The 25,407-nt window shown below is 45.5% G+C and overlaps 1 protein-coding gene and 1 long non-coding RNA gene across 9 annotated transcripts in view; one reads left to right on the top strand and one right to left on the bottom strand.

The window, feature by feature from the left end:
• SLC4A4 (solute carrier family 4 member 4) overlaps nt 1-25,407 on the bottom strand; it is a 1,258,962-nt gene that overhangs the window by 867,436 nt on the left and 366,119 nt on the right. The window lies entirely within an intron of this gene.
• LOC138510542 (uncharacterized) overlaps nt 1-25,407 on the top strand; it is a 276,432-nt gene that overhangs the window by 249,236 nt on the left and 1,789 nt on the right. Inside the window, exon 4 of one of the 2 annotated variants that reach the window (XR_011280406.1) lies at nt 21,821-24,934. The exons of the other annotated variant lie outside the window; for it this stretch is intronic. This is a non-coding gene — a long non-coding RNA (uncharacterized lncRNA). Of the gene's footprint in view, nt 1-21,820; nt 24,935-25,407 lie in introns of those variants that run through there. 2 annotated transcript variants of the gene reach the window in all.

Raw genomic sequence — 25,407 nt, forward strand, 5'->3', positions numbered from 1 at the left:
CAACTACAGACCACAGAAATGCAGCCGAGGGATCTAACCCTGTTATTACTGAGTACCTGATTTGCAGCAAGGGATCTAACCCTGTTATTACTAAGTACCTGATTTGCAGCAGAAGGGATCTAACCCTGTGAGTTTTTGTCCATTTTGGGATTTGACCCAGCTACTTATATTTTTTACAACAGGTTCAATTGACCAGGACCGGGAGTGCGCGCCTCACCCACCTTCTCTTTTGTACCTTTTCACTATGGCATAAAAACTAAAAGGTACTTTTCACAACAAAGAACAGCATGGAAAAATAAAGATATTTGCGGCTTGGAAGGAAAGGACCTGTGCACCAGTGAACCTCCCTGGCCAAACCTTTTAAAGGTATATTATAACGTGAAGTGGAACAATGTCACTTTTGCAGCTAAAAACAATATACGCATGGGAAAAAAAATCTCCATGGCTAGAGTCCAGCGTATATAGATATGAGGATATAAATATGAACATTGATGGCATGATGCGAGATATTAAAAAGACCTCACATGAAGAGTAAATGTGACAGATCGGAAAGCAAGTGTTTCTATTATTCAAAGCACAGAAGGCTTGTGTCAGTGTACTTTTCCCCATAAAGTTAAAAACAGTGACCTTCCTCCACCATATACCAGGCTCTCTATCTGAAAGATTTTGCTTTGAAGTGTCAGGGCCAGAGATGAAGCTGTATTCATGCATGACAGTGGAATTTATTGGTGTGGCCGGGTCAACAGAAGGCTGCCATTAATGAGTTGAACTCTGTAAAATCCCCAAAGGTCAAGAATGTATGTGGTCCCTCTCTGGGCAGACTGGGGGTATGGACTGCTATCAAGATTGTCACATTAAGCCAGAAACCATTTGGACAGCAAGATAAGATCACTTTAGCATCCATTATCTCAGATGATTTACAACAAAGAATGCAGATGCCTATGGCTCAGGTTGAGTGGGGGAAGTGAAACTTAATATGCCATTAAAACCGGATATGCATATATGTAATTATTTTCCATTAGTTCACATTGAAGATCAGATTTGTTGATTTTCTCAGGAACCGTAAGTTGTAGAAAGATAACTGTGATGAATCCGATGGAGCCATTACTGTTTTCCCGGCGGTGACCTCCTCCAATGAGGCCAGAGGAAGGCAGCCGCTACCTGGTCCTGACCTAGGGGGCGACTATATGAGGGAGGATCACATGGGAGGAAACAACCTCTGGAAAAATACTATGGCTTCATCGGATGAGACATGGTATCCCCATTTTCCCTTCCAGGATAAATCTTCCATTTGCAACTCCCTCATGTCCTATTGGGGTTTATCCCCTAGTACTAAAGAAGAGTGCTAATGTCTCTCATTCCAACCTAGACACAAACTTTCAAACATGAACTTGCCCTCAAAACCTATTAGAGAAATGTCTCCAATGTTTTTGTGCAAACCAGCTACAAGGAACACTGTTACTGGGGACACCTTAACTATACTGACTTGCCTTCAGAATCTATTAAAAACATTCTTCTGATGTTTTCATGAAAGCCAGCTGAAAAGAACTACTGTTCGCAGAAACACCTTAATACTGCTGACTTGCCGTCAAGGCCTATTAAAAACATTCTTCCAGTGTTTTCGTTCAAGCTAGATGAAAAGGACTACTGGTCTCAGAAACACCTTAGCACTGCGACCAATCGAATCCCCGAGCACAGGCAATGTTCTAGTCGCTGGGCGCACCTGTGCCCCTGACATATAAAGCGGAACTGCGAGAAACCAAAGGAGAATGCTGGTGGGAGCAGGCTGCTCCTCTCTGACAGACGGGCTGAGAGGAAGAAGGTGGAGCCAACCAGCTCATATGCTGAGAAGTGGAAAGCTACAAAAATAGAACTACCTGTAGCGGGAACACCAGAAGCCAGAGCAGAGTTCCTGAGCGCTCGCCGGTAGAATGAAGCAGCAAAAGACTCATCAGAGATCCGAGTGAAGCAGAGAAGCCCTACTGGAACCGCGGGAAGCAGTGCTGTGGAAAGCCGACCTGCGTGAGGAAGAAACCACCCAAAGACTGCTGTCAGCAAGGCGGGAGAAAGTCAAGGGACGCCACAAAGACCCTGTAAATCCATGCTGGGATGAAGGGAGCAGTGGGGCATATTGGCAAGCACACCACATAGCTTAATTGAACAAGATGGAATGAAGAAAGAAAGAAAACCGTTTGCTGAAAGTGAGAAAGTGAAAGTGCATATGATAAAGGAGGGAATCTTTGAAATGTGCCTCTATGTACAATATCTTCATATACAAAATAATAACAAAGCAGTAAATAACGGACAAAGTGAACTAGCCAATAAGGCTAGAGGGGTGAATTACTCAGAGCGGAAGTGTGAGCAAAACACAATCAAGGTAATAAGCAATGGACAGGATGAACTAGCAAGAAGGGCTAATGTGATGATTGGTCAAGAGTGAAAGTGCAGACAAAAGCACATGATTACAAGAAGCCCTGGCAGAAGAGTATACCAGGATATCACAAGTGTGTGAATACAAGAAGCCCTGGCAGGAAAGTATACCAGGCACTCACAAGTGTGTGAATACAAGAAGCCTTAGCAGGAGAGTATACTAGGCAATGACAAATAATAGAATACAAGAAGCCCTGGCAGGAAAATATACCCAGCATCTACACGTGTTTGAATATAAGAGAGCAAAGAAGCCCTGGCAGGAGAGTACACCAGGTATCCTGATAACTCGAAGGCCAAAGATAACTGTGTATGATTTTTACTGTTGATCAAGAGGAAAGACAAGAACTGTTGTGTATAAAGAAATATGAAGGATCATGGGGAAGGGAGACACCCTCTGGTGTAAGGAGCAATATCCTTGAAAGACTTTTTGTTGGAGTTACTTATTGCTTTAGCCATTTGAACATTTCTAAAACACTGAACGCCAAAGACATTATCCTTTTCACTTTATAATTCACTGTGAGGGTCAGAACAGTACTTTGGACACAGCACGGTTTTGCGTTGGACATTCTGACACCAACAGATCCTTTGTTTTGAATTTAGGTAGGGAAACACCTCTAGTGCAGGGACAGAGAGGCATTCTCCCAACCCCTTTTATTTTCCATAAAAGTCTTTAGCCAAACTCATGTCTAACTTGTGTCCCAGTTTCATTCCTGATTCCTCATAAAACCCATATATTATGGGAAAGCTAATGAACAGACCCTTTTATTGATTCAACTCTTATAAATATTCGATCTTGGGAACAAATGTTATACCTAAAATGTGGCACTACCTCCCCGGAAAATTTCAAAAGGCAGAGATTCAGGGAGGTGATAGTTTAATAAATTGGATATCTGGTTAGAAAATGTTATGTTGAGAACTGTTATAATTTTTGAGTTATCCATGAATATCTGTTGTTCGGACATACAACATCGTGTAGACACCAGATACATCTTATCAAGTCCGGGCGGATGAGTAGAATTCGAAAAGATATATATTGTTAGGTTTATTTAGAAATTAGAGAAAGTCGTCATACAGAGAATTTTTCAGTACACAAATTACAATGTGTAAAAAGTAAATACAAGTGGGTGTACTGATCCCCTCCCAAATTTGGCATTAGAAAACTTAAGGGGCCAATCAGAACAGAGGGGCCAGCCCTACAAGAAGGGGGTGGAGAATAGTTGACAATGAAAAAGAATAGCCAATAAGCTGGCATATGATAATTCAGATTTTTTTGTGGGTGTGATTATGGGTTTATAAGATGTTGCACAATAAAAATCAAGGAGCTGCCTGGGAAATGAAGAGAGAACTGTCTAAAAACATCTGGGTGGAAAGATTGATGGATTGCATGGGAGACTGCCTAACACTACCTGGGTTGGAACTGCTTATGAGATTGTTGAAGGAAAACAGGGAAGCAGAGACATGATCTGGGATCTCTGCAAGGAAAGCTAAATAGAGGGATGAATGCTGGTGGCTATACCTGACTGAAGGGCCTGACCAGATCCCTTTGTTCCCCAAGAGAGGGTTCAGAAATGCTGATGCCTTTCCTGAGCACCAAACCCAGAGATCCAAAGTAAGTAATTGTCCAGCAGAACCAAGTGTGTTGCGGATCTGTTTGAGTTAATATCTTCCCCTTAATTAGTGGGTCGGAGGGACAAACTGAGTAGACCCTTAGCATATTTTACTGAAGAATATTTTAATTAACTCCCATATAGTCATTGAACGTGGGGGGAGCTCGGCCGAGTTTGAAACGTCTGCCCTCTTTCCTAGTGCTAATTCAAGTTATAGGCCCTCATTACAACACCGGCGGTAACCAATGGCGCTATTAGCACCATGGTTGCTGCCGGTATTGTAACAAGTCTGCCAATGGTAAATGGAGAAATACCACCCCATTCCAAGGTTGGCGGGGCGGTAATTCCCCATTTACCATTGGCCCTTCCCCATTCCCATTTTTGCCCCATACGGCTTAATGGGACTGGGGAAGGCGGTAATTACGGTACAGCAAATTGCGGTACCGTAATTACCTAGGCAGTCCCTTTGCTGACCCCCATAGTCATTTAAAATAATTGAGCATTCCTATTTCTCGTCCCCAACCCCAAAACTCCCTCAAGGGAAGGGGTGTCCTTATCTAAAAACGAAATTCCTAAATTGTTCACCATTCCAAAGACCTGGCCTTCAAGCAGAGGAGTGATAAATATATACTGAATGTCAGGGTTTTGGGTGCTGGGGCAGAGAAGTTTCTTGCTAAATGAAACAAAGTGTAGTTTCTAATTGAAAAATCACACTCTCTCATGAGAGTGAGAAAGTGACCCTGATAAAAGTAAGATTTTGTGTTGCTTCAGGCTGAAGGAGGAAGAGCTTCCATGTAATTGTAATAGGTTTTTTAAAATGGCTTAATACCCAGAGGTTTCTAAGCTCGGACCCGCAGATCGAACATGTGTTGCTCCGAGTTGTCTTGCTTCCAAAGCAAGCGCATTGCCACTTAGCTATCCTTGTGTGATAAATGTGCTATTTTTCAATGTTTGATGTGCTTTCACATTGCTAGTTTTAAATATGCGCAGAGGGATTGTAAATCAAGCGCACTGCATGGGAGCAGTTGTTTTACACAACTGAACAATGGCGCTGTGATTTAAATCCAACTTCAGAAAAGGATGACCAAGTTCATGATTTTGAAATGTTCCACAGTATTGTTTAATGTTGACATTCAGGGTTTTTTGTGGGAGAGCAGGGTTGAACTGTTTATTTGGTCTGTGTTCCATGTACACGAGATCCAAAAGGGAAATCCCCAAATGTTTGTTTTTGTATTGAAGCTTTGTTTTGTGCCACAGAGAAGGTGGCGTGTGTAATCATTTGGTGCAAATATTCATTGGACATATTATTCAATAAATATATATTCTGTCTGTACCACGGTCTGGTTCTTGGCTTATTGGTGGCACATGGGGATGGATCTACATGGCTCTATATGAGTCATAGACATGGCTAGACTGAATCAGACAAATTATATATAAGGGTAGTCTCTAAATATATCGTTACAGAACATCTCCTTATTGCACAGCAAATGAAACGTCAAGCATACAATGTACGGGACACTGCCATGTGCAACATCAACTGCACCCAGCTGCACAGAGGCTTGCACTGAAAACTGTTTTCAGAGTTTTTTTAATGACATTTATTTGTGTCCATTTTATGCAGCTAAACTTTATATTTTACAGACATTCATCTCACTAAAGTCTCACTTTAGCGGTACACAAAAATGCAATGTTGTTGCTCAATGTATGTCTTTGGTAAAGATAACATCTGGTGACATACAAAATATTAGTACACAATTGCTAATCAAATAGGTGAGTTTGCTAATCAAGAAAATTGTAATTAGCAAACTGCTAATCAATTTTTAAAAACAAATTCATGCCTTGCAGCGTTAGAGTAAGGATATCTCATGATCTTATAGAACGCATAAATACTTATACTGGCTAAAACAGGGTTGCATTCTTGCTCCAGCAGTGTTTATCCTTTATCTTTCAGACCTCTCTGCTTTTTTAGTAAATAGCAATGTCTCCCCAGACTTGATATGCATTGCATTTCTTGGCTGGGGTAAGCGGATGACATAGTCTTGTGAGATTACAATCCATCAGGCCTCCAACTCCAGTTTAATCATTTATACCAATAATCTACTGATAATGAGCTCCTTATAAATGCCATTAAACCAAAAATATGACTTTTTTTACGGGTCAGAATTAGAAAATGGCAAAGCCTTATCAGTGGCATATTGGACACAGGTTTGGATCAAGTTACTCAGTACAAGTATTTGGGTGTTGTTATTGATAATATCAATTGCAATGCCCAAATGAATAAGGTTAGGATCAAGTCATATCAACAACTAGGTGGCATCCTGGTGTTTGCCAGGCAAAACTGTTGATTCTCCTTAAAATCAATAGTTGAAGTTTACAAGGCAAACATTCCACCTACTATTCGTTTTGGAGCTGAGGTTTGAGGACATAAATATCTCATCAGTATAAAAAAAGCTTGAGGCCGCCTGCTTAAGGGGGCTGCTGGGCTGTTATCCTACTCTGGCAATTGGGTACCTGTATGCAAAATTTAATGTAGCTAGTATAACTAGCATTTGGACTGTTTGTTATTTAATTCTTCATTGGCAGCATTTGCATGCTGCCCCTACAACCCAACTATACTATATAGCTCAAACTATAAAAGAGCCTTTAAGGATTTTGAGTAATTGTACTCTGGGACTCTTGGTCAATGGTTTTAGCGCTCAACAACTTATAAATGAGATTAGCCCATCCGATACAAATTATATGCGTTATAAAACAGTGCTAAAAAATAAAACGCATGAACTACAATGTGAGCAAGCCAAAGTTCATCTGTCGTGTTGTTCCTTAAGCTCAGAATATATAAATCATTACCCTTAGTAAAGAAGCCATGATATCAACAGTAAGACAGACACAAGTGACCACAGTTCGAGGGTCATTATTGAACTTCAAAAAGGGTTTGAAAAAATGCCTATCTAATCCTAAATCTACAGATTGGAGCAAGCTACGACCATCAAATAATAATAACGCAGTCGAAGTGGTGTCTTGTCCAAATAAAAAGGGCCTATACTAATAAACGTATTGCCAATCGTTACCTCTAAATACAAATAGTGTGGGAAACACTGTTACGAAAAATAAAGAAGTGTTCACAAAATTATATATCAGGATATTCAGGCCATGGGCCTCCCTTTACCACATTTTCAGCATGGGACAATGCGGTACACTCAAGCTTAGCAAGGTCTCTGGCTTCTCTAGCATGAGGATACAGTTCAATCATTAGCTTCAGGGCCTTCCGTGTTCAATTCTCTTTGCCTTTCAAAGTCTCTTTTTCAGAGGGCCTGATGCGACAAACAAACAATACGTCTTTTCCTCTTAGGATTTCAAAGTACTAAATTTCCAAGATGATTCACTATTCACCTCGGATCCCCCTCAGCCGGGCTCATATCCTCTTAACAATGCATGTAGGATATTCATGCATCCAATTTACTTTTTAACTCAAACTTGCTTTAACCAAAAGCTCTCAGCTGATCGCCCTCCGCCAGGCTCGGACCAACTTCATCTACTTTGTCATCAACTTTCTTTACGCTATTAACATCAAAGTCTTTCGATTGTGCACAGGATTTTGCTTGACCCATTGTAGGATCGCTTCAATTTACAAATCTTTGTCACTCTTTTGCTTTTGCCACCTTTCAATTGGATACCTTACAGAGACTTTCGAATGAGCACGCACGCTATGCCGGATCACTCTGTCTAAGGTACCGTATCTTGGTTTCAAAGTTCAATCACTCATCTGTTGTTCAGTTTAACTCGCGTTGATTATCAAATACACTTCATACACTGTTTGCTTCAGCGTTCACTATACAATGTTGCCGATTGCAACCTTGGCTTCAACAGAGACCGGTCTGGTATCAGTCTCCACAACTCACCGGCTGTGCTGACTTCACTGCTGCTGCTTTGTTGTCGGAGCCAAGGACAGTACCACAGCGGCAAGTGATTCTTCCCGCCTTGCCTATCGACGCGGGAGAGCCCCAGGTACCTCTGACACACAATGCAGGAATATTCAGCGTTGTTTCCTGGTCTTACTTTTTCTATTCTCGAAGGTTCATGAAAGTAACAGTTCCTCGTCAAAAACGTCAAGGGCACTTCCCTCCTTGCAATACCCTTCTGTTTTGCTGTTTTTCACCTTGTATTTAACTGCCATTTTAGAACTGCTGCTTCCTCGTGTGCTTTGCCTCGCTCAAAGTGTGCTCTCGTGCTCCACCTTTTATCCGTGTGGGAAAGTCTAATGGAAGTCAGGTGTGTGTAATGCCTGACCCTGCCTGACCATTGTATTGGGACATGTCAGGTATACGGCTTGTGTGTTAGTCCATTTTCTCGCATAGCAAGCTGTCCGTGAGAAAGTGTTTGTGTTGGGAAAGAGGGGGAGTTGAGTTCCTAAGTATCCTACTACTCGCCATCCGTCTCACTCCCACTCCCGAAGACCCCTCACCCAAGTGATCCTCCCACACGGGTCCACCCCCAGGAACTGGATCCAAAGGCGATGGCCATGTCCTGGCCACCTGGATGACAGATCCCCAGGGATTAGTGGGTGAGACACCTTCAGGTTTCTCACACCTTGTGGCCTGGCGCTTGCAGCATACCTTTAAGATCTGCATGTGAATTGTATCACCAAAGCTTATCTCAAAATAAGATGTAATGGGGTTGACTCAGTGGAAGTTGGGGGAGCCAGGGAAGGTATCCCACGGCCCCTTAGGTGTTGTAGGTTCTGCAGCAATTTAGTTCTGTAGTCTGCTAAACACTTAATTATGGAATGCTAAAGGTTAATATCTCTGAGGTGTACGAGCACGTGGCAATGACACTGTTAGTTTCAACACTGATGATGTCGGGGTAGGTTTTTAAATGGCAATAATTTTTCCTGCATTTATCATCTGACCAAGTTATGAATTAACACTGAAAGTATGTTAAATATTTTGGAAATTGTTTTTAGTCAACTATTGATTACTGTATTGTATGCATTTTTGTAGAATTTTATTGTATAACTAATTTGAGTTAGCTTTTTTATTATTTTTTTAAAAGAATTGTATGCATGTTTAAAAATATTGTTAAATGGGGGGGCATTATTTAGTATAAAGGCTGTAATGGCTCATTTTCTTATTTGTTAAATTAACTATATAATTTGTCTTTAGTGCCAACAATTGTTGATGGTGAGAAAATTCATAGAAATCCATATTATGACATTCTTCTCTGATTCCAACAATTGCTGATAGGGTTGGTGAAAATAAAGTGCATTATATATTGTCAATTGCTGATAAAAGTAGGAACAAGTTACTTACCTGAAACTGTTGTTCTCCAGCATGGGTCTGGCATGGATTCACATGCTAATGAATATTCACTGTCATCAGGCTGGGAATCCTCAGTAAAGAAAAAATCAGTTTCAGTTTCGTTTCTGAACTGTCTTTCTCCTAATAACCAATCACTGGTCTCTGGGTCAAACTGCCCCCAGCCACTGACTGCCCTCTACCTAAGCCCCTCCTCTGGCAGCCATCTTCAGATTTGGTAGCACGTAAAGTGGCAGTAGGACCAAGTGAAGAGCCGCAGAGGGGTAGGAGGGAGGGTTCGCATGTGAATCCATGCCAGACCCATGCTGGAGAACAACAGTTACAGGTAAGTAACTTGTTCCTTCTTCAGCATGGGGTCTGGCATGGATTCACATGCTCATGAATATAAGAATACATAGCAGTACACACATGCACAACCACAGGAGGTGGCAAGGCTCAACATTAAGCATATCACCAACTCAACATTAAGCATCTCTTATCTTCTCACCAGGCCCATCTTCAGGCGAACAGGTTGCGGAGCACTGCCTGGCCGACTCTGGACTCCTCCCTGGAATCTCGGTCGACACAGTATAATCTCGTGAAGGTGTGCGTCGACCTCCACATAGCAGCCCTGCAGATGTCCAGCAGGGGCACACCAGATAGGAATGCCGTGGTAGCAGCGATCGCTCTGGTCGAATGGGCTCTCGGACGGCCAGGCAACGGTCGGTTTGCCAACCGGTGACAGTGCATGATGCAGCCGGAGAGCCATCTGGAAATGGAAGCCTTCGAGAGGGCCTTCCTTTGGTTCACAGGTCCAAAGTTCACAAACAGCTGTGATGTCTTCCGAAAACTCTTCGTGTGCTCCACGTAGAACTTCAGCGCTCTAGCTACATCCAGCGAGCGCAAAGTCCTCTCGGCCGGCAACAAAGGCGACGGGAAGAAAACAGGTAACACCAAGGGCTTGTTGAGATGGAAGTGCGACGGCACCTTGGGCATGAAGGAGGGGTGCGTCCTCAGCACCACCCTCGTCTCGTGGAAAGTCAAGTATGGGGGCTTGCAGGAGAGGGCCTGGATCTCTCCCACTCATCGTGCGGAGATGATGGCCACAAGAAATGCTGTTTTCCACGACAGGAACTTCAACGCTGCCGAATGCAGAGGCTCGAATGGAGGCCTCATGAGCCTGGTTAGCACCACGTTGAGTTCCCAAGCCGGTGCCGGAGCCTTCACCGGCGGGAACGATCGGAACAGTCCCTTCATGAACTCCTTCACCAGGCGATGGGACGACAGGGATGAAAGCCCCGGAGTTCTGGGGTAGCGGGAGGTAGCTGCCAGGTGGATCTTGATGGAAGCATGGGCCAGCCCCGCCTTGGTCAGCGATAGCAAGTACGGCAGTAATCTACAGAGGGTTAATCTTCTGTGCACGGCACCAGACAGAGAACCTCTTCCATTTGTGTCCATAGCACTTGAGAGTTGAGGACGCCCTGGCCTTTGCAAGCACCTCCATTCAGTCCGCCGGGATATCGTACCCTCCGAAATCTAGTGCTGCAGGAGCCAGGCCTGCAAGTTCAGCGACCCCAGGTCGTGGTGGAGGATGGCACCTCCTTCTCTGGAGAGGAGATCTGCGTCCGTTGGCAGTTTGACTGGGGGGAACGCTGACATGTCCAGAAGGTCCGGGAACCAGATCTGTCTCAGCCCCGCCGGTGCGACGAGGATCATCCTGCACCGGGACCGTCTGAGTTGGTTGATGAGTCGCAGCAGCAACGGCAACGGCGGGAAAGCATAGAGGAACAGGCCGTCCCAGGGGAATGAGAAGGCATTGCCCATGCTCTCCGACTGGGGGAACCCGCTGGCAAACCTCCGGCACTTGGCGTTCGTCGCCGTCGCGAATAAGTCGATCTGGGGATTGCCCCATCGTTGGAATAGTAGATCCACTTGATCTTGTCGCAGTTCCCACTCGTGGCATGAGCGTAGCTCCCTGCTGAGTGAGTCGGTGATGGTGTTCTTCATTCCTGCCAGGTGGAAGGGTACCAGAAACATCCCTTGGGCGACGGCCCAGTGCCACAGATCCTGGGCATCCTTGGATAGGGCTGGGGCTCTGGTGCCTCGTTGCTTCCAGATGTAGAAAATTGTGGTGGTGTTGTCCGTGAAGATCCTGACCACCTTGCCCTTGAGGGACGGAAGGAACGACCTGAGGGCCCAGAACACGGCTCGGAGCTCCAGGACGTTGATGTGTAGTGACCTCTCCTCCGGGAGCCTAAGGCCTCTTGCTTGAAGATCTCCAGTGTGCGCTCCCCATCCATCCAGGGAGGCATCCGTCGTCACCGTCTCCTGATGTGCCGGGGTCAGGAAGTCCCTACCCGGCACGAGATGCGCGCGGGTACCCCACAACCGGATCGCTTGGTGGAAGGTCTCGTTGAGCAAGAACCTGTCTTCAAAGCTGCCCGCCGCTTGCATCCAACTGGCGTTGAGGAACTCCTGCAGTGGACGCATCCGCAGCCTGCACAGGCGCACGAGGTAGATGCACGAGGACATCATGCCGAGAAGGGACTTGATGGACCTCACCCTGGCCACGTCCATGGTAGACAGCTGTTGCACCTTGCCCAGGATGGCCTTGGTCCTTTCCTCCGACGGAGAGGCCAATCACGCCACTGTGTCGAGCCTGGCTCCCAGAAAAAGAGCGACTTGCGACGGAACCAAGTGGGATTTCGCAAAGTTGATGGAAAATCCCAGATCCGTGAGCAGCTGGATGGTCTTCGCTGTGTGTTCGACAGCGAGTTCTCTTGTCCTTGCTCAGATGAGCCAATCGTCCAGGTAGGGGTGGACGTGGATCCCCTGCAGTCGCAGCCGCGCCGCCACTGGTGCTAGGTACTTGGTGAATACCCTGGGCACCGACTTCAATCCGAAGAGGAGGGCCTTGAACTGGTAGTGCCGTCCTTGGACTACGAATCTGAGAAACTTTTGATGTCCTTTTAGAATGGGGATGTGGAAGTAGGCATCCTCCAAGTCCAGCGACGATAGGAAGTCGCCCTCCTCCAGCTACCCCAGCACGTGCTGGAGAGTGACCATCCAGAACTTCTGGGACTTGATGTACTTGTTTAAACGATGAAGGTCCAGGATGGGTTGCCAGCCGCTGGTCTTCTTTCTTACGAGGAAGTATCGTGAGTACACTCCGGAGCCCCGGAGCCTCTTTGGGACGAGCATGATGGCTCCTTTCTTCAGCCCTTACTTCCTGCAGCAGTTGAGGGACGTGGTTTTCCTTCCTGGCCACGGGTGGAATGCGGGCGCACTTCGTTAGAAACTTGAGAGTGTGCCCACGGGCCAGGGCATCCAGCAACCATCAATCAGAGGAGATGAATTCCCACACGCTGACGAACTTCGCCAGCCGACCTCCCACCGGGGTGTTCAGGTGGGGGCCCGACGCTACGGCCGGTTCAGTCCTGCTTGGTAGTGGCCTTGCCGCCTTGGCCACCTTGACGACGAGATCCTCCTGACTTGCCACGTCCTCTGTAGGCCACCTGCGACGAGGAGCGGGCCGCCTGGCGTTACTTCGAGGAGCCGCCGCTGAATCCCTTGGAGGCATCTTGCTTGCCTCCAGAGTTCCAAAAGGGTGGCCGCCGTTGTTGTAAAACTCCCAAGGCCTGCGCCGTTTCCGTGTCGGCCTTGATGGCCTGTAGTGACTCGTCCACTGTCTTGCCAAACAGGTTGTTTCCATCGAAAGGCATGTCCAAAACTCTGGTTTGCACGTCCTGGTGGAAATCGGTTGCCTTGAGCCAACCACGCCGGCGAAGGCAAACACTGTTGCCCATCTGGCGGAAGCCGGTGTCAGCAATGTCCGTGGCCACCGTTATGGCGTGGTCCGACGCCACCTCGCCTTCCCGCAGTATCTCCAGGGCCTCAGCCCTCTTGTCGTCCGGGAGGAAATCCAGCAGAGGAGCGATCTTAAACCACAGCTCCCTGTCATAGTGGGCCATGATCGCAAGGGCGTTGGCCGCTTTAATCGTGGTCGCCGCCGACGAGATGACCCGTCGTCACATGGTGTCCAATTTCTTCCCTTCGCCGTCCGGCGGGGAGGTCGAAGTTGAAGCCATCGCCCCTGCCGCTTTCTTCTTGGCCGCCGCCGGACTGTCTCCGTCTGGACCGACCGGGGCTTATCCCGAAGCTTACCCGGGTTCTCCGACTTCCTTTTCCCGGAGCCAGAGCGTTGGCTCATGGTTGATGGCGTCGGTGAAAGTGCGCCCTGCCTGGCAGCCGAGGAACCCGACCGTTCGGCGCTCCCGTTGCCTGCGGACTTGCGGTGCTTTGACTTTTGTTGGGCCCCCGTCACCGGAGCGCCCTCAAAGGTCTTAGAAGACAAATCGCAAAATGCAGTAAAAGCTCGAGAGCTATAGCACGAGGACTCCCAACACTTGAACGTGTGGTAAAAATCTGAAGATGGCTGCCAGAGGAGGGGTTTAGGTAGAGGGCAGTCATTGGCTGGGGGCAGTATGACCCAGAGACCAGTGATTGGTTATTAGAAGAAAGACAGTTCAGAAACGAAACTGAAACTGATTCTTTCTTTACCGACGATTCCCAGCCTGACGACAGGGAATATTCATGAGCATGTGAATCCATGCCAGACCCCATGCTGGAGAACTAGAATAGACGAAAGCCAACAAGCTGTGATAATTAAAATGTTTATAGTTGTCTTGAATCATCATTCAGATTTGATTTTATAGGAATGGATGTTTGTGTGTATTCTAGATCTATTTAGTAAGGTAATAGCAGGCAGGATATTAGTCTTTTCTGTAGATTTCTGGCCTGTACTTATCTTTAAAGAATATTGTGGGTGATTTCCCCAGCATAAAGTTAGGCACCACCTTTTATTTTATTTACTATTTTAAAATAAAACAGACTATTCAGATAAAAATCAGCTTGGTTCTTGTCCCAGCATTTTGGGGTGGGATTGTTGTGGTAGTTGGTGTAATATTGAGGGGTCCTCAATACATGAATATGCAAATTAGACCAAATTGTCTGACAGACCAAATATGGTCACTTCCTACCATATACACAAAGAGGGACAAGGGATGAATGGCATGTGACCCACCAAGTCCTCAAGGCAAATGAAGACTACATCAATTTTGTGAATAGTTTGACAAAAAGGACCACAGCCAGGTAAAAGGGTCTCCATGAGGTGATAGCCACATTACACAAGGAAAGAAACACCACCAGTCTGGCTACATGAAAGAAAAGAGACCCATCCTTTTGCACAGATCACCTCTTTCTGTTTTTCTTATGCTTGTCAATTCTATTTGGAACAACCAGTTGTCTCGTGCTATCGAAATTGAAAGATAATTCAAACCAAAATCTTTAGGCATTCTCTCTGGAGTCCTTTGTGATTAATTTTCTCTACCTTTAGGAGCAGCACTTCCTAATGAATCTCCTGCTTGTGCTGTTGTGATGAGCATTCTGGCAAAGGACAAGAAAGGAAGACTGCATCCACGTTCCATAGTGTGCAGGACCCACTGGTCCATGGTCCCAGGCTTCCACTGGTGTAGTGTGGTGCATGAACACATCAAACCCGATTTCCAGGGGCAGACGCCCCATGAGAAGCTGCCGGCTGGCTAACTGTCTTCTTTTCGACTCTACACACCACAGGTTTCTTGAATGGCTGCCCTCTCATTGCTGGCCCCTACTGAAACAATGCTTCTGTGGGGTTACCAGCTTCAAATGACACTGGTGTGCCATTAATGTAGCTGAGAGACCCCCGGATCTGACTGATTGGCTCAGTTCTTGAAACCTTTCAAAGGTCGATCCACCGTGACGCCAAAACTTGCATCTCCTTACAAAAGCATGTTGATCCACCTTGACGCCAAAACTTGCATCTCCTTACAAAAGCATATTAATAAATTTGGACTGGAAATCAGGCAAAGATCCATTATGTCCAGGCCCACTTGTATAATATGTCTGAACTGCTCAAAACCATGAGTCATCACATCCCTTGATGCATTGCGGCCTTCCACAGGCAGGTGTTGAATTGGCCTTCCAACCATCTCCCACATGGCAAATTAGTACCTCTCTAAAGTCGTACTCACATTAACTGACTACAAGGCCAGTGAGTCAGAGGTAAAGACCTTCTTGGCCATGGCATCAATGACTTCCTCTCCAGCGGCAGGGTAGTGAATACATTGGTGCAGTCCCCTAAAATGTGCAGCACACACCACTAGTGTATCCACCACCAGGGGATAAAAACGATATATGGGGTCACTCCCAGATATTTGGCAGCCTCCTTTTCAGGCTGCCCTCGGCCACCTCCTCTCCCTCTCTCATCTCTGATTGCCTAACTGCCATTCAAGATTGGTGTGTCGCCAATGACCTTTGTCTGAATGCCAGCAAGACGGAGATCCTTCTCATCAGCACTCCTTCACCACCCTTTCCCCTCACTCGCTGGCTGGCCCCCCTTGACCCTTCTCCTACCCCCACCTGCGAGACTAAGAACCTCAGGGTCATCTTTGACTCCACGCTTTCTTTCTCCGCCCATATCTCTGAGGTCTCTAAAAATTCAAACTTCCCACTGCACCACCTCTCCTTCCCCCAGAAGCTCATGGTCTCCCAAGCTCTGGTTCTCTCTAGGTTGGACTATTGTTAACAGCCTCTTTCTAAAACTACCTGCCTCTACACTTGGCCCTCTGCAACTAATCCAGAACAGGACTGCAAGACTTGTCCTTGGTCTCAAGCCCTGGGATCGTATCTCTCCAGCTCTGAAATCTCTCCATTGGCTCCCAGTGGATGCAAGAATTAAATTCAACACCCTCTGCATTGTCCACAAGGCATTCTGGGGCCTGGGTCCAAAATACCTCCAGCTATCAAAGCAAATACCTCCCTTCTCGAGCTCTTCGCTCCTCTACCTCTAACTCCCTCAGGGTCAGTCGTTTTTCAAAGAAACGAGCTGGGGGTAGATTGCTGTCTTCGGCTGGGGCCTCCCTCTAGAACAGCCTCCCTGCCTCTCTAAAACTTGAGGAGAACCATCTCCGGTTCCAGAAGCACCTCAAGACCTTCCTCTTTGCTTCTGCCTTCACTCCCCCAATCCCCTGCTGATCTGTTTTCTATTGGCACCGTGCACCTGGCCACCGTCTGTTCTCCGGGCCCAGGTACCTGCTCACCATGCCCTCCTGCACTGCCTCTGGGCCACCCCTTGCACTGGGGTCTGTATCTGTACACATACAACCCTCCCCTTTCTCTTCCTGCACTTATCAGGCCTATCCTGTCTGCTGCCTTCAGCCCATCACTTGCCAATTGAGGGCTGCACTACCACTGTGTTGCCTTTATGATTTATTTATTTATTATTATTTATCTGTTTCTCCCTTGCTCCGCACTTTCCACTTCTCCCCCATCCATGCACTTTTCCCCTCCCCCATGCACTTGTGCATTCTCAATGTCACTGGGCCTAGTAAGGTCGTTGTTTTTGTTCTCCCCTGGTCCCCTCCCCTGCCTTGTCGCGCTCTGAAACACTTGTGTACGAGCACGATAGAAATAAAATATCAATATCAATATCCACACTGCCTTGCACCTATTTGGGCTAATTGCCAGGACAGAAACCAGTTTCCCCCAAATGTCAATAATTATTTTTTAAAGCACTCCCTTAATGAGCCCAAAGTTGATTCTATAGGGCTCTTCAACATCAAGTCTGTGATTTTGTACATCTGACCTTGCTCAGGAGCATCCAGGACCTGTGTATCTACTGCTTTCGCTAGCTATATTATCAGACCACTATTGAGCGGAAAATCAGCATTAGGCCCCATACGCACTTTTCAGCATGGTGTCCGGTTAAGCAGGGCTCAAGTCGAGGGTACTTGGGGGAGGGGGCGGAGTCCACCCACTTTATTCAGTGGGTGAACTCAGTCCCCCCAGCTAAAATGAGAAATATCAAATGTCCTCTTAAAATGTATGAATTAAAGCCGTCCTCGGCAATCACCAGATTTGTAGGCCGGACACTTCACCGCTACACTATATAACCTGAAGAAAAATAACAAACAACTAAAGGTGAAATGTCCCATTTCGGTACTGCAAGTTCCAGGGAAAACATGTGTATTGGTTCTTAGAGTTTAAAACATGCACACCTTTTAAAGTTTTCAAAAACACTATTGGAAGAAAATATCCTCTCTTGGTTTTGTGTGTGTGTTGATTTTATGAAAAGCAAATGCCATTCGTCCTGTTCAATTTGCGTGGTTATCCAAAGCCAATTTAATGAAATGTGACTATTTCACCTTAATGTTCTAATTTCTGGCGACGTCACATCCCATTGCGTTTGTTGATGAGTCCCCCTACTTTAATTTTTAGGACTTGATCCTGCGGTTAAGTGTGTAGGGCGCTTACACTCTGCAGATACCCAAGAACCTCTGCATCCACATCACCATGCTTGCTTTCTCCAAAGTTCTCCTGGGCTCTTGAATAGCGCTCTTCCCAATCACCAATTCCATATTCATCAATCCTCAGCAAGGCAACAACTCCTATGAGTGCTTCTAAGCATGGAGTTTCCAATTAGAAGCCACTCAGCCTCCACAGCACCTCAGCAGTGTTACCAGTAGCTTCACTCAACATTGCACCATCCTTTCACAGTGCCGCTTTTGCCTCCCTCGAGTCTACAGAGTCAGTAGAGGTGTCCCTGTCAAAGAGGTAAATAAAGATATCCGCCTGATCTTTAACGCACGGCAGGCTCTGTGAGAGGTACTATGAACTGTAGGTGCATCTCCCTAAATGAAGCTAACGTGTCACACCAGAATGATTCTTAATGCCTTATGATTTGAAAATCTTCGGGAACTTTTGAAGTGAGATCTGATTGCATGCCTCTTCCTTTGGAGCTGGCAGAAGTACTCAGGCCAGAGTACCTTCCTGTGAGTGCTCAGAATGCACATCTACAATATTTAAGCCTCAGGCTGCTCTCGTTACTCTTCTCCTGTGACTTGCACTCCCGGAAGTGCCTGACCTTCGATGTTAAGCCTCAGCATGCTTTACAGATTCTGCTGTTATGACAAGTCCTCAATCACCATATGCAACAGTCATGGGTGTCAGTGATGGACATCACACGGGGGAATGAGCCACAGGCTCTAGATCCAGAGGGCATCTTGTTTATTTTGGGCAAAGGTTTAGAAAAAAGCCAACCAAATTACAAAATAGGGGACCACATTCAAACTTGTCTCACAGTTGGAATCCATGAATCCGAGCATGTTTTGAACTCTGCTTACCTAAGGAGTCGGAAAAATAACTATTTTGCTTGGGGTGGGCGTTGTGACACCCTGGGCAACATACCTTTCAGGGGTGGTTACAAAGAAGCCCTTGTGGCACCGCAGGTTCAGGTTGTGCCACCTGACACCATGCAAGCATGATTTAAAATGTTTCAAGGTCTCAGCTTCAGACTAGATGTTCCAAAGAGAAGATAGTATCCATTAGAACCTGTCATTTATTGAAACCTCCCCGTCTAAAACACATTTCTGTCCTTTTGGTGACTCCTCCAATCATTGACATTAGTCTCCACTGCTTAACCGAGTCTTTGTATTATTTAACCAACTCTGCTGGTTCAAAGTATTGGCCCCAGTTGCCAATAAATGTTTAGGGCATGGGGTAGCTGTGCCAGATTTGTGCTATCTGAGGCCACTGGGTCATTTTGGTACCAAAATCCCTTAATATAGGGCCAGAGTTTATGTTTTTAGCATCAACCTGCCATTCCCTGATGTCCCCCAGATGTTGACACACTAGGTCCAATAACCACCCTTTATTCTGGCATTAGCCCCCAGTTGTGTTTCAGGACCATTTAGTGAACTAGCTGAAACTTCAGTTTAATATATTTTCACACACTCTTGTTCTAGTGATGGCACAAAGTCAGGTCTCTGATGTGTAAAGTGACAGTAGCTCCACAATGCACAGGTCTGGAGATAAGCAGACATGCTGCTGATGTGACAGTCAGTGGTGTTTTAATGGCATGCTTCATGACTATCACTTTGGAGCTGTAAAAACAAAACCTTAGATCAATTACACTTGTATCTCATATGAGGCATAAGGAAGGTTATGGGTCAGTTTGAAAACAGCAAGGTCACTTTCTGGGGACAAAATGTAAGTACTATATAACTGGGCCAATGCAAAACTGCCACGTCACCGTTGAAACTGGCTTGATAATTCTTTGGGGGCAATTGTAAACTAACATATAACAATTTCCAGGCCGCCAGTGAGTTGCTTGATCTTTTTTAATAAATTACATGTTCAGTTGAGATGTCATCTTCAACACAGTTACATTAAGAGATCAGGAAGATAGGAGGGGAGCCCACTGGCTCCCACCACCTAGGCTACATACTTCCAACTACCTAGGTGGAACCTTCATTCAACCCCAAGCATTGCAGACACACTCAGGACATTCCAATCATGACATCTCATCACTCACCATACATTCAGGTGCTAGGGAATAAACAGGGAATGATAATTTCATTTTCTGGGGACAACATTACATTTGCATTGTAATTTTTTAGGGGGCATTTGTTTTCTAGGGCAATATCCATAAATTAAATAACATGAAACTCCATTGGTTTTGGTTAAACTGACATGACAGTTATTTGGAGGCATTTTGAAAATGGCATGGAAAAATGTCATGAGACAATGAGAAACTGCCATGTTCATCTTCTGGAAACGATGATGCAACATAGCAGGCGTTGGGTCTGTCACACAGACACTCACACTAATGTTAGTAATACCTATGTATCTCTCTGGTACTGCCCTCGTGTAAATATTCCCTTCTCCTTCAGGAACCTCAGAATTTAGCCTCCTAATGTTTGCAGTTCTGATCTATGGTCCAAATTGTCTTGATTCACATGCACCCAAGCTATGATTCTCTTTCCTTTAATATCCACTTGTAGCTTTAAACGAAGGCATTAGTGCTTCAGATCCTTGTTAGCTGCCAGTCCTGGCATAATCAGTGGCATTTACCCATCTTGCTGCGTTCTATGGACTTCATTGGAATTTAAGCACCCTTTGGGTTCCTCAGACTTTTTTCTCAGCTCTAAGGCAAGGGGGCCTCCAAACATTATGTTGAAATTGGCCCCCACACATCTTCAGCCGGACCTGCCTTCTGATGCCTTCAAATGTAACCGATCCAAACCAGTACATATATAGCTCAATCATCAATTTCTAATCACTGAATAGTGAAATACCGTACGAGAAATCCCAAACATGTAAACAGTAATCTTGGCTGAAATACATTTGAGCGAACATGCCTTTTATTTGGAAATAGTAATTGAAGATACACTGAAAACTCGGAAATCATGTTTTAGTTTTGGCTATTAGGTGGCACTTAAGCACCACCTGTAAGCCAAAACTATTGCATTAGATTACAGATAGGGAAAAATGGCATATGAGGAGTGACACAAAGCTTGTTAGTGTTTGGTTATTTACTTACCCATTGACTGCCCACGGCCGAAATCCCTATGGCCTTTCCCACGCAGTTTCTTCCACTCCCCAGCCAAAAAACATCCTCCTGGGATCTGTTTGAGCTAGCTTTATCAATCCATACCATCAAACTTTGTGCAAGCAGTTAAACTGTTGGCGCTGCCAATGCTTGCATGTGTCGAAACTCATGGATCTATTTAATAGTCTACCTCTGAGCCACCCCCCCAAAAACCCCATTCAAACACAATCTCTTACAATGCCTCCTAAATGGAATAAGACTCCTTTTAGCTTTCGTTCCATGAGAGGGGTAACCCCTCCTGCACTTCATGAAATGTTCCAAGAGAGAGGTAACATCCCTGTACTTAACCCAATGCCCTGCTAGACTGGGCACAATTATTTCGTCCTCTCCGTCCCCTTGCACCTCCGTCTCCACCTTTGCATGACCTGAATTTACTAGGCTTAGTAAGTTCTGTCTTGTCCCCCGCCCTAAACTGGCTGAGCCTGTTACATTTCATGCACTTGGTGAAATGCTGTCAGGCCTAGTACGCTATTTACCTTTTGTTAGATAATTCGGAAACTTCAAGGCCTAAGAATAACTACTGTTTTCCCTTGCTCCCTTCCCACCTTGAAACGCTTTGAAGCCCTTCACTTGTGTATAAGCGCTGTACAAATAAACAATTACAATAGCCTCATATGCAGAGTAAGCCTTCTCTTCGCCTTGTTTGCCGGAGTTGTCTGTTTGTAGTGCACTAAAATAACTGCACTGCAGACTGGAGGGGCATTGTGTTTTCGAGCTTGAATGATGTGATACATATAAACCTATTATCCACAAACAGGTGACAATTGAAAGCATGCTACAGTTTTGTACAGCAACATGTTAGCGGGCAGGAAGTACCCATGCTGCGCTCGAAACATGAAAGGTTATATGAGGTGAGGGGCAGATTGTAAGAGTAGATGTGCGAGACAGGTAAGTGGATTTGTGTTAAGGCATGACTCAGAAAGCTCTAATGTTATTTTCAGCATTTATGCCTTTCAGCCATGCATCCAGAGGCCAATACTCTGCTGTTCCGTTTGTTTCTGCAGGATCTGGACAACGTTTACTCAGTCACGGAATGTCGATAATTGCTTAGATGGCTTCTGTGTGTCACGTAACGTCAAATTCACCTCCAGTTTTCTGGAATAGCAAGCTAGATCCGTAATAGAAAATATGGAATGTTAACGCTGTTGCTGAAAACAAAAATGATCCCCAGGCATTAGCTTTGACCGAAGGCCTGGAGCCTCAACATTCCAAGTGCGCAAGCAGATGCCTTTCTGCAAAGCTGCCGCTATTGGATAACAGCGCACACTGTTCTGCGCCGCCATGGAAGTCCTCCTTCAAATTGAAATGAAGCACAACTGCTCAGGCTGCCATAAAGCACATTGTTTTGCTGAAACGGAAAGGACGCCAAAAGCACGAGCAACAATTCCAGACCAAACAACAATAAATGCAGGAGCGGTTGCAGAGTGATTTTTGTTTTAGTTCCTTATGCTGCTAAGGTAAATTGTGCTTGCTGAATTTTGCCTATTATTTCAGAAGTAAGTTAAGAAGTATTTTTTTGGGTAGGCAATTAACTTACTGGATTCCAAAAGTAAATACCCAAATCTATTTAGATCCACTTGCTGCTGGCAGTGAAGATCTAACTAAATGCAATGCAGTGCAAGCTGCCCTTGCCCTGTCCTATTGACGTTTAGCCAACAGGACCATGGCAGACTAAGGCACAGGGAATATTGTCCTTGGGGAAGCACAATTCCTTCCATTTCAAGTGAAACACCACTTACCCACTTGCTTTAGAGGAGATCCACACCCGTTCTCACATTGTGAATGAGTGTGCCTCCACCGTCACTCAATAAGTACAACGTTGTGCTTATTTTCCCAACCCAACTGGCTTTTGCTGGTGTGTGACAGTGTTTCTCTTCCTGTGCCTGCCCTGAAGCATATGGAGACAGAAAAGTGGAGAACTCAACATAACTGTCTATGTGGTTCATGTGTGTGTGAGTGGTGGTGCGGAAGGGAAGGCATGAAGGAGTGAGGAGTGAAGTGAAACAAATGTGACTCCCTCCTTGGTCTATTGTTGCAAATGAATGCAATGATGGCTTCGCCGGGTGCACAGATTTCTCTGTATCAATAATGCCCTTTTTAAGGGTGGACGTCTCCTTGTGTGTCTCAGTAAGTGCTGCTATATAAGGTACCAAACAAAACTAGATACACATTTTTCTGAGGTATTAAAAGGTTTAAAAAGAGGGAAGGATAACGAAAGAGGGGGAACCTCAGACAAAAGTAAAGCATGGTAGATGTAAAAATAAATTTGGTCTACAATAATGATGCACCTCCTACTTCCTCTACTCTGGTGGCTAGTAGAAATTAAAAAGGGACTGTTGCCCCTAGGCTTCCAAGCATCTGTGACTCAGCGGCCATTTCTGAATGCCTTTTTCTTTTTTTCCTCCAACCACACCTCTGCTTAGCACCAGGATGTTAATAGTCTTATTGCCCACAGCTGCTGTGCAATATGGGCTCTTATGATCCCTCAACCCTTCATATGTGCCCTCACTTCATTCTGGCTTGTAAATTGGGCTTCCAGGCTCTAAAGACCCTGCATTGCCCGCACCTGGGGACAATAACGCTTGATTAGAACATTGGAATGCTGGCATTTCCATTGTAAACAATGCACTGTCAGAGAACAATAATGGGGCGATATGCCCTGAGGCGGCCAGCTGACCCTGTCAGTAATGGCCTGCCGCCACAAGTTAAGGGCCAGAGTGAAACTAGTATAAGCCCTTTGTAAACATATTCTAATGCTTCTCTTGGTTGTCATAAAAGATGTCAGATATTTATATTACCAAAGCAAGGCCTATGATCCACCAGGTGTAAGGACATGTGCAGACTTGAACTATGCTGTGCAGGAAAGAAAGAAACAGAGGAGAGGCCTTCTCGGTTTATGCCACAAGACTCCATAACCTTCTACTCGTTAACATCAGACTCGCCCCCTCCCTATGACAATTTAGGAAGGAGCTGAAGACCCTCCTCCCTAACACCTAGCTTCACACACCCTCCACTATCCACCCTACCTGAGACTGGGCGATATGCTCTCCACTCTTTCCTCCTCCTGGTTGCTTGTGACACCTTGCTAGCACTTGCCCATGCTACCCTCCCCTGGTGTGTGCTCCTTAGTCAATGTTTCTCTACTTCATTCGCTGTGTTCTTACCACTATGATTGCAAAGCACTCTGTTGCTTCCCGAAGCTGTGTTCACGCTCAATAAATACCTTAATAATAATGATAATGGTACTTATTTTGTCTACCTAAAACGAATGAGAGGCTGAATATACACATCAGAATTTGAGCTAGTAACATTTGGATGTACGTTAAAATAACATATCCCAACAGATCGAATTACAAAATTGCAGAGCCCACTGGCCCGCATCTTGTAATTCGATCCATTGGGATTTTGCCCTTTTGTCCCCCGCAGCCCATAATACCGAACGAAGGGAGCGGGGACACCCCTGCAGTCCCCGCTCCTCTGTTCGGTTTTATGGGTTTCAATCTAATCTACCATGCCGAATGCACACTAAACGTGCATTTGGCATTTTAGATACGATCTTTTCGTGCAATCCCGTAACATTTAATCTTACACACACAACTCTACAATGGATACAGTAGACCTGGGCTTCCTTACTGGATTATTGCTGCAAAGACAATATCACCCAGCAATCAGAACATGAAGGTGTTACAACGTGAAAGACATGGTAAGATAGGCAAGTACCTTTCTGTCAGCCTGAAACAGTAAATCTTGATAAGAATGCTGGGATTCGGCCCTAATGAGAAAAGAATCATTGACTTGAGTGACTAATGACGCTAATATCTCATTATGATATTGGGAGACATCCACATCCAGGTGCTACCTTTTCCTTGTCAAAGTCTGTGCTAGCAGTCAGAAGGAACAGGAATCAGAACCTCAGAACGTCATAATTGGCTGTGAAGAGCATCTGCTCTCGATCACCCATCCACAGAGGCACTGGGAATGCAGAATTCAAAAGTCTAGTCTCCTGCTGGAGACAGGTACAGCACAATGCAGGAACCAGAAATGCATGCATCTTGCAAAAACGTTATTGGGATAAGGGTTCAGGAGCTGTGTTTTAGCGGCAAAGGGAGCTCCCTTATTGGCGTGGAGGTTTTCTGAGTGAAAAAGAAGTGACTTGAAATTTTGAATGGTGAAGGTAATGGCCAAGGTGGAGAAGTAAGAGGAGAATGATTCTAATACAGAGCCGTGAACACATCCTTGAGGAGTGATGCACCTGGGGAAGTGGATGGGCAGCCAAAGGGGGAGGAAATAAGGTCACTGAGAGAAGGATCACGGGGGAGTTACTTGTAAGGATAGGCAAAGTGGGTTTGGTTATTAAGGTACATGCTCTTTAAAGCACTTATATGTCACCGTGTAGACAGCCCTCTAGCACTGAGACCTGTAGACACATAGAGCTGCAAACTCTGAGCATCTGTAGTGATATTTATCCTATTAGCCAGAGGCCTCTGAAGTCTGTAGTAAGCAAACACCTACCAGCACTATCGGAGAGGGAAAGAATGCTGTGCAAATGGGGAGGCAGACACGAGACAGGATAAGTCATTTTTTGTGCAAG

The sequence above is a fragment of the Ambystoma mexicanum genome, chromosome 6p (genome assembly GCF_040938575.1).
Source record: "Ambystoma mexicanum isolate Mex_15411 chromosome 6p, UKY_AmexF1_1, whole genome shotgun sequence".
In the NCBI taxonomy this organism is placed as follows: domain Eukaryota; kingdom Metazoa; phylum Chordata; class Amphibia; order Caudata; family Ambystomatidae; genus Ambystoma; species Ambystoma mexicanum.